Below are 12,260 nucleotides of genomic sequence, written 5' to 3'. Positions count from 1 at the left end.
TAATCCACCTCTACCCAATGGTAATAACACCCCAATTCATTAAGCATCAGATGCACATTAGTGAAACACAGTGGCAACTTAATTCAGCTGGGAAGGGCATATCCCTAGGGAGAGCTGAAACATGCAAGCCCATCATTTCTCCATAAGCAGTTAACTTTAATTAGACTTCTCAAAGCAACAATTCGCACTTACCTTGAAAGAAAACATGGGAGTATAACTTCTTAAAGCACCTTCCAGTAGTATTTTGAGGTGGTTTCCTTGTCCTGAGCAAGTTAAAACAGTAGGAGCAATGGAAATGTTGATGGAACACAGTTCAGTCTCTGGAAGAAGGTAGTCAGGGAACCTATGCAATAGTCAGAAAAGAATTTGTGATATCTTTAGGGAATATTATTATTAAATTTCACAGCTTTATTTATTCCTCTGGATTGTTCTGCTCTTGCTCTTGTCACTTCTGATAAAGTACTCCTTCATGTGTTCATTTTCTCATTTATTAAAGGCCAAACAGTATTCCGTTTACCCAGTTCCATGGGAAAACATAGAGCGACAGATTGCTGTGGGCCTTGGGCTTAAGAACTACAGCCTGAAGTTTCATTTCCTTCTATTAAAGCAATAAGTGGGGAGAGTGAGCCAATTTTCTTTTTCTCTTAATTTTCCCTAAAGGTTTCTTTAGTGTCTTTAGCTTAGACAAAATCTAAATGGAAAACACTCGTGTGATCTGGTTCTTGTTTTCTTGGTAAAGTATCTTGGAACTTGGCAAGTGCAGGGAATGGGGGGAGAAGTTAATTCAACTGATATCCTGCTCAGTTGGAATCTTCTTGTCTTCTCAGTTTGCAGGTCTCAGTTTGCAGTTCCAGTACTGTAAAAACTGGCCGTTACAGAAACTGCTTATTAATTTTCCCAGGGTTTTGTGTTGCACCCCTGACTTCTTCAAAATTCTCTGGGATGCTATGTGAGGGCGAGCAAGGGAAACTAGGATGCAATGCTCCCAGAGTCTGTCCTTGACTCCAGCACTGACTCACTCCTTAGTTCTCTGCAAGACAAATCTTCTTTGCCTTGGCCATGGCATGCAGAATGAAGGACACAGAGTAACTGTTGTCCCCAGAATAGCACAGGCACCCTATAGCCAGTCCAAGGAGAGAAAGCAGCGTTTGAACAGCAATCCTCACTTCCCCCTTGTTTCTATACAAAAGACATTTGTGACTCAACAGCAGACATAATAGATGTGTGTCACTGCTGATAGTTTCAGGCAAAGTTGTTCCTCTCTTTTGGGTCAGCTGAGAAAGCAGAAAGCTGGGGAGCCTGCTGCTTCTTGCTCCACCAAAAGCTGGAAGAAACAGATAGGCAGCAGTTCCCAGCACCAGGATGCAGGGTATATATTTCCCTTAAGATATAACCAGTTGAGGGGGTTGTGCTGGCACCCCCAGCTCTGTCTGTTCCATATCATCCCCACAGACCTGGCCTGAGCAGTCCCTTGTGGACTTCTGGGGACTACAGACAGAATCTCACCCTAGTCCAGCTTTGAAGGAGCAGCACTTGCTCCTAGCCCACAGAGGAAGCAATGTACTGTCTGCTTTACCTCTAAAACTGTCAATTTCCACATAAAGCACTCCTTCTGTAGGAGCCTGTTTTGGGAAAAGAGTGGTTGGAGCTGCATCTCAGGTAATGAACATGCTGCTGCTGTGGGTCTGTGACCGGCCCGGGGGAACGTTCCTTGGCTGCCCTCAAAGGTAACAGACATTTTTAATTTCTGACACCCATAATAAATCTTTTTCCTATTCTGATGCCTTGCCACATCGCTGACATTTGGTGTCTCCCTGAACCTTCTCCAACCTGTCATGCAGGCCATGGATGTTGCAAGAGGTGGAGGCGCCGGGTGTGCAGCAAGCCTGGCTTTCAGTAGTTTTAGTCTGGTAACTTTGTCCCTCTGTACTGGCTAGGCTGAGGCTCTACGAGGGGTTAAAGCCTTTGGATGTGGCAGTGATGAATGGAGCTCAGCATGGAAAACACCCAGGTGATGGTAGGGGCTTTTGAATTCCTCCCCTTTATAGCATTTCACTCCCACAGGAAAGCCCTGAATTGAGCGTGATAGTTGTTGTCAGTGACAGGGAGGGCTGTTTATAAACATGTGCCAGGGAAAGGCGATTTAGGGGACAATAACTCTGCGGACCTCAGAACTTCCCTTTTGTAGCTGCCATTCTGCAAGCCACCGCGGGCAACTAATGGGTAAAATAAATGAAACCCAGAAGCTGTTCTTGCCCTTATAGCCCAGGCAGGGGGCTGACAACCCCTCTTTCTCCTTCTCAGAAGGCACTCCGGCTGAAGCCAACCTCTCTCCTTCCCCCCTGCAGGCTGCAGAGGCCCGTCTTTCTTTCCTCACCTCCTCCCTGCTGCCCAGCCCCATCTGCAGATCCTGGGGCTGGAAATGGCTAAAAGGACAAAGCAGGCTTCCCTTCCCAGCAGGAAGAGGAAAAGCCCGCTCTCAGACAACAAAACTGGGCAGCTTGATTAATGGGGGGATGGCAGGATATCAGGCAGCAGAGCTGCCGGGAGTATGGGGAGAAGGGGAGCCTCAGGGGGCTGAACACTGCTTTTCAGTGCCCTGTGGTCAGCTCTGGGTGGGAGAGAAAAGGGACCTTTCCACGAGGAGACCCACATAACATCTTCAGGATCCTATTATTAGCAAGCACTCTTTAGCCTTCCAAAGCATCCTGCAGCCCAAAGCATCAAAAGCCACTCCCCCCAGCTGTTAGATTACATGCATAATTAGAGTCTGCAGACGCTAATGTAAGGAATGGATGTCACTTTTGATACATCACGATAAAGGATGAAAGGCTTTTTTTTTGGGCTTCAGAATGGCAAATTGTTAGTCTTTATTTCCTCATTGATTTTATCCTGCGGAGGTAGCAACCAAGCCCTCTCCATCAGTTCGGACTGAATTAAGTTTTAAAAAGGGATGGTGCTCTGAGGCTATCTGAGGATAAACATTTTGCCCGTGGCTGTTGTGTGAGTGGGCAGTCAGAGAAGAAAGCACCTGAGATCAACCCTAATGTGGTCTCTCAGGGACACCACTCAGCTTTGCCATCTTTTACAGGCAAGGCCAGGCTGCAGCAGCTCAGAAATTCCCCAAGGGAAACCCTGGCACACTCTCACACACCTCTCAGTGCTGTGGCTCCCCTCTTGGTCCAGCCTGTTACCTACTTGTTTGACCATGTTTGAGGAAGGCTGAAAATACCCTAAAAGCTCATTCATCCTTTTTTTCTTTTTTTTCCTTGTTAAGGGACACATATTTTGCGTATCATCCTATGGGCCTGTGCAATCTCCTTTTTCCTCTTGTGCCGCAGCCGCAAGAACAGTTGGTGCCCCGTGATTATAGGCTTTAACTCAGCCTGGCCAAAAATAATTTGGAGAGCATGGATTAGAGGGCTACCCACCCTACAGAATTTTAAACTGCTGAAAGTACTTACAAATGTGTCTCCAAATCAGAGAGCGTTGAACCAGCTTTATTTTGCAAGAGAAAAGCCATTCCTTTGGTGGAAAGCCTCCTGAACACTAAAGAAAGGAAAGGGAGGCAGGCACATTTTAAAGACATGTTCCTTTTTATCATTTTCAAAATGAACGCTATTAATTTAACATTCACACATTAATTTTTCACAAGCTTTTATTTGAAGCATGGGGCTATAATTTTGTCTCAGATTTCTGGTGACTTGAGGTTCATTCTGTTTTTTTATAACAGCACCAGAAACACTTGATGGAACTATCTCTGTAATTCATGCTGCCTTGCAATTCAATCTGCCTCTTCAGTATATGGGAAGCCTCTGTAAAAGTCACAGAGGTAATTGCACTATTGAATTTGTACTGCGTGATTAAATGTGTGTGTATATGAAGTTTGTCAGGAACAAAAACAATAAGACGACATTCTAAAGAAAAGTCTCACATACATAAGCAAGTGGATGTATTTCTCCTGGTGCTGACATTTCAAACAATCATAGTTCAAGGCTGAATAAAATCAGTAATGGACTGTCTACTAATGCATTCACCATTTTTCTTGACTTTCTTTTACCTTGCCCAGAGACTGCATAGTAACCAGCACTATATAGACAACAGAGCATAAAGAAAGCTTAGAATATGTGACAATAACATTAATTATAAAATACTAGAGCAAAAAAATGCATGCAGGGAAGACTTAGCACTTTCATTTATATATTTTTTTTCAATTCTCCTGTACTCTGAAAGAGAACATTAAGGATTCAAATTGCCTGTATTCTTTGTACACACACAATGCATTACATATTATTTGCAGTAGATGATTTTTTTCTTTTTTTTTTTTTCTTTCTTTTTTTTTTTTTTTTTTTTTTTCCCCCACTCTGAGGAGCTTTACCAGCCAAGGATGGTATAAAAACCATTTACCATGGAACCCTTTTTCATTTTTGTCCCTCACACCTTAACTGCATGACATTGAAGATGATTTCTCAATGAGCATTCCCCAGACCATATATGAGGTGCTTAGAATAGCTTTAATATCTTCACCCCAACCTCTGCTTCCACACCATGCTAATGCTCGTGCAGGTTGATGACGGGGGCTTTCACAATATCACATCTCTGATCTCTGACTGCCCATGTCATTCTAAGCTTGCTTTTATTGTTAGTGATAAAGAAGGAAGCAGGATGCAAAAAAATAGTGCCCCATAGACTGCTTTTCTATTATGAAAGGAGGAGAAAAATTGCTGCAGGCTTAAATCAACTTCCCTTGTATACATATGCCTTCCTTCTATATTGGCGTAGTTGCTACAGACATGTCTAAAGCGCATGGCTACTATGCTTTGTGGTCAGAATACACCAGAGCTTGCTTTCAGTATCCTTACTAGCATTCCCCACTCACAAAAAGCAGGATACGATATGAAGACAATGCATGCCCTGGTCTCCCCCAGCACACAGATGTGGTGGGAGACATCAGCAGGTCCTGTGAGCTGGGAAATGCTCTCCAGTATCACCATTTAGAAATTACCAACTCACAATGACAGTGTGGCTCTCCAGGCTGATGACTGTCACTCAGATCTTGAGCACTGAAGATGACATTCCCTACAGGTTAGTAGCTACTAATATTTATTTTCTGGTAGCTCCAGAAGAGGGTCAACATGTTTATACAACATCAGATGGTATTATGTTCCTGCATTTCTGAGAAAGTAACCATTTTCTAATTTTATGAGTTAGACCTGTTAGAGTATTTGTTAGAACAGCTGCTGTGGTAGGTGGCACATCCTACCCATGTATGCAGTATGGAAGTAGGGCCTTACTTTTGTACCTTTGAAGTAGCATTTTGGGTAGCTCTTGTCACTTAAGAGAGTGTTTCCTGTGAAGAGCTTAACTGATGTTAACTCAAATAGCAATAGGTACCAGCAGGTATTTAATAAAACTGAGCCGTTCCACGTACACAAAAAGAAAACAGCATATGCCTTTCTGATCCTACAGATGGAATTTATGGGATGCACAATCTATGCCCATTAAAAACAACACACAAGTATTCCTTCTCTCAGGAATTTAGTGCCTCACATAATATTCCTTCTGAAGACTGATACTAAACTACTTTTTATTTTTCATGCAAGAAGCCTCTTTCACAGTTCCCGTTCTTCTGGTTATTGAAAAATCTCTTGCCATTCTCTTGCATCCTATATCCAGTTACCCATCATTGAAAAACAGATTTAATGACATTCTGCCCCTTCCTGGTTACAGAGAGAAAAAAAAAAAATGATGACATTAGCTGCTGTGAGAAATACATATGGAAGCATTTATGTTGAAAATATGTAGCCTTGATAAGTGGTGTTTTTTTGTTTTTGTTTTTGTTTTGTTTTGTTTTCCCCTATATTTCTTTCTAGTGATGAAAGACAGGAGGACAGAGGGGATGAGGAAAAAGAAGATACATGAGATAGAAAACAGTACAGCTACTGCATCCAGTCTGAAAATGAATTAAATTCTGGACTCTATGTTGGCTTTCTTTTTTTCTTTTTTAAATAACAGAAACATCAAGAATCTTTGTAAAAATACACATTGACCTTCATCCTTCAGACACAATTAACATATTCATTAACAACTGCTGTATCTCAACCTTGCTGGCACTAAATGTGTACAACACTAATGTCTACACCGGAGGTAAAGCTACCTTTAACCTCATGGCAGGCAACTGGGAGGATGTATGGCACAGCTTCATTGAACCTGAAGCATTTGCAAATAGTTCCTTTTTACTGATTGCCTTTTAAAAGGTCAAGTAGCATGCAAGAATATGTTTCACACCTTGTTGTCACACCACTGATGTGACCAACTCAGATGTATTTAGAAGGAAAGAGACTTTTCTGACAAAGCTATTTGCAGAAGAGAACTTTGCTAGATGTTTGACACAGAAAAACTTCTGATGAATCTCTGAAATAAAAAGCATATCACGACCAACTCTCAGGTGGCTGTTCTAGCTTAGTGGAAGGCTGTGGGACTGAGTCAATTTATTCTTTTAAACCATGGTCATAGGTACCAAGTGCAGGCAAGAAAATTTCTCCTACCTGTGCCGGTTCACCTGCTGGTTCTGGGATTGGAGCATGCTAGTGATTGCAGGCACTCTGAGCTCAGGAAACAATCTCACATTTTCTGCACTGAGATTCTGGTCTCACCTGAATCAAATTCTGAAGATCCTTTATACACAGACTTAAAAGTCAAGTGCATTCATAAAGGCACAACATTGCTTAAACTAAGCTGCATACATTCATATCTAGATGTAGTCAGGTATCTTCCTGTCATTTCCTGTTTTCAAGGAATTTTGTCCCGATGCATGTGCTACATATGCAGCAGGCTGGCTCCATTTGCAGCTGAGGTTTTATCCTATTTTTCAAAAGTCATGGCAACTCACGAGGGTATCGCTCATTCCTTGGAAGTGTTGCTTCCCCGTTAAACATCCTCTTTCCTTCCACATTCTCAACTGACACACAGCAAATAAAAAGACATGCCATGTCTTTTTAGAGATCTAAAATCTAAGCTATGCAACAGGAAAGACACAATGCTATTTGTCCCTGTGGGTCTCCATGAGACCCTACATTCAGCAGTGCTGGAGTAAACCTACTCTCCAACATCGCATGTGAACATTTCTCAAAAGCTGACTTGTAGGACAGTCACTAGTGAACTGTGACTGTACAGGGTAGGCTTTCTTTGAAAGTGTGGCAGGAGCATGCACTCTGTTATATCTGAAATTCCCAGGCTGGAAAGCCATGCAATGCTAGGGAAGCACTGTGATATATTTAGCAAGTGATAATGTAAACAGCATGGAAAAAATGCCTGTTGTACTGGAGGGCACAGGCACATTTGCTAGCTGGGATATTACTGAACATTTGGGGGCAGGAATGCTGTACATTTAAACTTGATCCAAAGACTTGCATGAGCCCTCAGTTTTATGCTCTACAGGTCGTCCCACTGAAGTCAGCGAGAATCCATGCAGTCAAATGCTATAGAATTATTTATTTTCATAAGGATTGGGGATTTGGAGGGTAAAATGTCCTTGGCTTCACCTCCCAGATAGATCAGTAATGTAAATAGGCTGTTACTTTTACTTTTGTCAGTGATTAATCTGCCTAAGGAGAACCCTTAGTTTCTCTGGTAAGTTTTACGATGTCTTTGTTGGTATTTGACTGACGTGCCACTTTGCCTGAAACAGTAAAAACCTCAATTTGCCAGAAGCCAGTGAACAGTCTCACTCCCTTTAATTTGTGTATTTGTTTTCACTGTCAACTCACTTAGATCTCTAAAAATTCAGCCTTATATTATATTTTCCTGCAGCTGCATTCATATCCCCATCCATAAACTTGATGCAAGTGATTTTCTCAGAAGGAGGATATTTGAAATGTCACAGATAGTTAGTCAAATTGCTAAACTGCAAGCATTAACAGGAAACAATTACATAAACTCTCAAACTGTAGCCAACCCTGCCTGTGGCAATTTATTTGAACTCCTCTCTTTCTGTGTCTGCTGCTTTTCTAATTGTCTTTAACCGGTAGTTTTATAAAGATCACCAAATATTTTCATTGCATCCTTAGATTATACCGTAGACAAAAATGTGACTGGTAATTCACAGTTCTTACAAGTATTACTTTCTTGTCATTGTTTTTCCACAGTGACCTTCAGTGCCATTTGATTTTTATTGACAAAGACTGATATCGCTTCCTCTTGTAACTAGCCATTGTTCAGAGCTCAGCTGGGAAATACCCATGCAGTCAAATGCAGTAAGCCAAGCATACTGTGTGAAGTATAACCTTCTTCATTAGATAATCCTTCCACAGAGCTCATCTACTTAAGAAAAACAAGGTAGTCACTGTGCACATATATGTGTATACATATATACAAATACCTCTATAGGTATGTGGATTTGCACACTCCTGTGCTCACACGCACACTGGGATACAATTAGTATTTACAATACTTCTCATTCCCTTCTGGAGATGTTTGCTCTTAGTGACATCAATATGATAAAAACCCCTCCCTTAGGATACATGTATAACATCTGCACTTATATTTTGTTATCTATGAGATAAAATGAGAAGACCCCTTTTTAAATTATTATTAGTTTTAAGGGATTTTCAGACTACAAAACTGATGAGAGGACAAATACACAGTCTACAGCTGAAGGATCTATTCTTAGTTTAAATTAAAACTGGAAACCATTGAGTTAGAAGACTTTAAAAATTGTAGGAGAATATTTTGGTGGTACATGGGTAGTGTGATGAAGTGAGGAGGAAGGATGAGACAGGGAAGCAGAAGGATGAAATAACTGAAGTCAGCATGGAGCATCATTCCTAAAACTTAAACCCCTTGGGGACTTTATTGAGTTTGAGATCTAGACTTGCACAAATTGCAGGGTGTAGAAAAATTTCTGAAGTAGCTATATCCTTTCTCGCCCCCATCCCAAAAGAAGCAAATTTCTCAATGCCTTGAGAGAAGTAAAACCATAGTATGCTCCAGCTGGAATGAATGGGAGCCTTTGCAAGGATTTCAGCAGATTATAGATTAAGTCACACATGTATAAACATCTAGCACATGCAAATTTGTAAATCACTCCTCCTGTTTTAATGAGAAAAGAGCGCAACTGAGTTTCATGCAACTCCTTTTGTACAAATCGTTTGACCAGAGAACATTCTTTCACTGTTGGCAGGAAGTTGCCTTGTTCTGATTTTCTTGTTTCACTCATCTACCTCAGCAGTAAGAGTCAGCAAATCATATGCGTTTTCTCATGTATAATGAACAAGTTTTTTTATAAAACCAATGAGCTCCTTGTTTATTTCTTGTGTTAGCTGGTGTCATTGCTAATTGTGTCAATTAGTTCAAACCTGTCCTGCTCTCTTTTGATGTGACAAAATATAATGTGAAATGGTATTGTGAAACAGAATGCACAATAATCCTCAACAGTTGATTCAAGGCTATACATTAACATCAGAAAGCAACTAGTTGTTTGACCTCAGATAATTAGTAGGGTCATAGTTAACCTACTGTAAAGAAGGGGAATCATGTCAGTTGGAGAGAAACTTCCCGATCAGACTGCAGCAGATACATGGCAGATAAGCCCTTGATAATTCAGCAGGATGCACACTGACAAAAGAAGAAAAAAAGGAAAAAAAAAAAAAAAAAAAAAAGGTACTGAAGAATCCAGAGAAGGAGCTTAAGTAGTCATCTTGGTGAAGGAAAGTATAGGAAAGGGGGAGGCTGAGTAGTCAAAAGGGCAGAGGGAGGGATAGTATTTTTTCTGTCAACATCATTGTAAAGAAAAGAAAATGTCAGTGAGATTGATAGGAGGAAGATGAGAAAGAGAAAAATGTCTGGTTCTGTTAAACACTGAACAGTGAACTGTGCCGCAAAGCTCAGCTACACAGCAGAGATACTATAATGGGTATGAAAGGCTGGACTGTTCGTTTGGATGAGAAGATGACAAATTGCTAACAACATGAGACTTGCTCTTGTTCAATTGCATTTTAATAACATTTAAGTGTTCAGTGCAACTGGCAAGAAGCACAGAACAGAAATTACCTTAAAAAAATCATCTGCCTCAGTATCTGTGACTGCTGAGCAGGGAGAACACAATAGCAGGGTAAGAGATCAGGGTGCCCTTACTGTTTTTAAGCACAGTGCTGTGAATGCCCAGATGCACAAGGATGTGGTTAAGGCAACAGGCTGACTGATTTCAGTACCTATTTTTGTCAGAGATTCTGGACAAAAGCTACTGAGGTTGCCCGGAAACAAAGGGAGTAATGGCAATCCAGCACCATGCAGGAACCAGACATGCGCTAGCCTCTGGTCCAGTTTCAAAATGAAGCTAAGGAGCTTTCTTTCTTTCCTCCCCTGCCCCCCCATTGATTGAGGTCCAGATCATGTCTCTATGTTTTCAGAGATAGGAATTCTTTAGTAATTGGTCATAAAAATAACCAGAATAACAATGAAGGTGCAAAAGCTGTCCTCATCTTCCTTGACACAACCATCTTCCCTCTCTTGTTCTCTCTCTGAACACATACATAAGAGGTGTGATGGCATTCTGGCTTTCATTCAATATAAAGAGTTAGTCTTTTCCTAGTGTTTTGGATGCACAAGTTGCTGAAGAGGAGGGAAAAAAGATTGTGGGACCATCTATAGTAATCCAGCTTTGATTCTTGAAGTGGCATTCTCACTTTCATATGTGCCAAGAGGCACACAGCAGGAGATCACATCTGTTGATGTGCTGTCCTGCAAAACACTTTTTCTGGTGCAATAGCCCAGATACTCTGGAATTTAACTCTGCTGCAGTCCCAGTCAGAGAACACTCCACATCCTTGTTGGCATGCCAAATGTGAACAACATGTTAACTTTTGGAGACTTTATTGAGAAAGGAAATTCCATGCCTGCCAGAAAGACTTGGAGATGCTACACATGCTGCACTCTGTTGCTCCACTCTGGCAATGAATGAACACGACTAGGCCAGCACCATTTTCGTACAATATCCACATCAAAATTAAAGGTTCAGTACATGGCATACAAATACTCACTCAAGTCTGTTAGGACTTCAACTGCATGGAGTGAATACTACTGCAATATTTAGCTCTTCATGCTGAAAATAGTCTGTTGTGTCACCTGTGAGAACAGTTCATACTATATTTACAATATTCACACACTGAAGGCTTCCCAAAATCTGGAAAACTATGGAGATAATAACATATATCAAATATCAAGTACCAGCCAACAAAATGCCTAAACTCTCCCTTCAGCACTGTGCTGAGCCTTACACTCTAGACAGAGAGCATCCAGCCTGAGATGAGAGGCAGGAGGTTTGAATAAGTTTTATGGTTCCCTTCCCAAAGACATTCAGGCCCAATAGACAGCTCTGTGTTTGAAAGGGGTAACAGATTTCCCAGCGATGCAATAGCTTTCATCAGCAGGTCTGGGGCTAGGGCAAAAGAGCCAATACCTGTCCTGGCTTACACCTCCAACAGACCTGATGAAGCCAGTAAGATTACACAGCGTGTAAATCAGGGCAGAACCTGACCCCAAAGTACTCTTTCATCTTCCTTAATAAAAATTGGGAAGATATAAGGTCTAAGCCACATTTTTCCCTGTCACATCCACGGAGCATGCCTGCCTGCCTACCAAGGGCAAGTGCAAAACCCCAGCACTTTAAGCCACACTGGGTTTGTGACATTCCCCGAAGGCTGCCTCATCAATGGGAACAAAATGTAAGCATAATGATTCAAGTTCTGAGGGAATTTTTCTCTGATATTCTTTCACTTTTTATTTTTATTTTATTTTTATATACTGCTGGCATAATTCACTGTGAAATACTGTTTCCATTACTGCACGCACCCCATGGCAGCCTTTCTTAGAAGGTTCCCTCCGTGCTGCAGAGTAACATGGTACTAATGGGATTACTCATAGGGTAGAGCTAAGAGTTTACATAAATCTTTGCAAGACTGGGGCGTTAATTAACAGCTCCCATACCCAAACCCAAATAATGAAATATAATAGCATACACATTTCCCCAAAGTTTTCTGGATTCCTTGTGGTCAGAGCACTAGTGACACAGGAAGGGCTCTGCAGGAGCCCAAGCTCCACTTACTGCCACTATTGTGTAAAGCTCAGGTACAACAAGCACAATACTGAGTGGTATCGAATGTGTAGATCCAAAAATCTGACAGAATGCATTTAGAAAGTAGTTTTCTCTAAATAACTCTTCTCTGAAAAATACTAAAGGTGTTTGCAAGTGTCCCCTGTCA

General features: G+C 41.3%; 1 long non-coding RNA gene across 3 annotated transcripts in view; it reads right to left on the bottom strand.

The window, feature by feature from the left end:
* LOC113839597 (uncharacterized) overlaps positions 1-12,260 on the bottom strand; it is a 156,824-nt gene that overhangs the window by 113,284 nt on the left and 31,280 nt on the right. For all 3 annotated transcript variants that reach the window (XR_011809145.1, XR_001187978.5, XR_011809144.1), the window contains exons 2-3: positions 3,465-3,549; positions 193-343 (exon numbers count right to left, since the gene is read on the bottom strand). This is a non-coding gene — a long non-coding RNA (uncharacterized lncRNA). The remainder of the gene's footprint in view (positions 1-192; positions 344-3,464; positions 3,550-12,260) is intronic.

This window comes from Anas platyrhynchos, chromosome 4, assembly GCF_047663525.1.
Source record: "Anas platyrhynchos isolate ZD024472 breed Pekin duck chromosome 4, IASCAAS_PekinDuck_T2T, whole genome shotgun sequence".
Classification (NCBI taxonomy): domain Eukaryota; kingdom Metazoa; phylum Chordata; class Aves; order Anseriformes; family Anatidae; genus Anas; species Anas platyrhynchos.
This window is presented reverse-complemented; position numbering and strand designations above follow the sequence as displayed.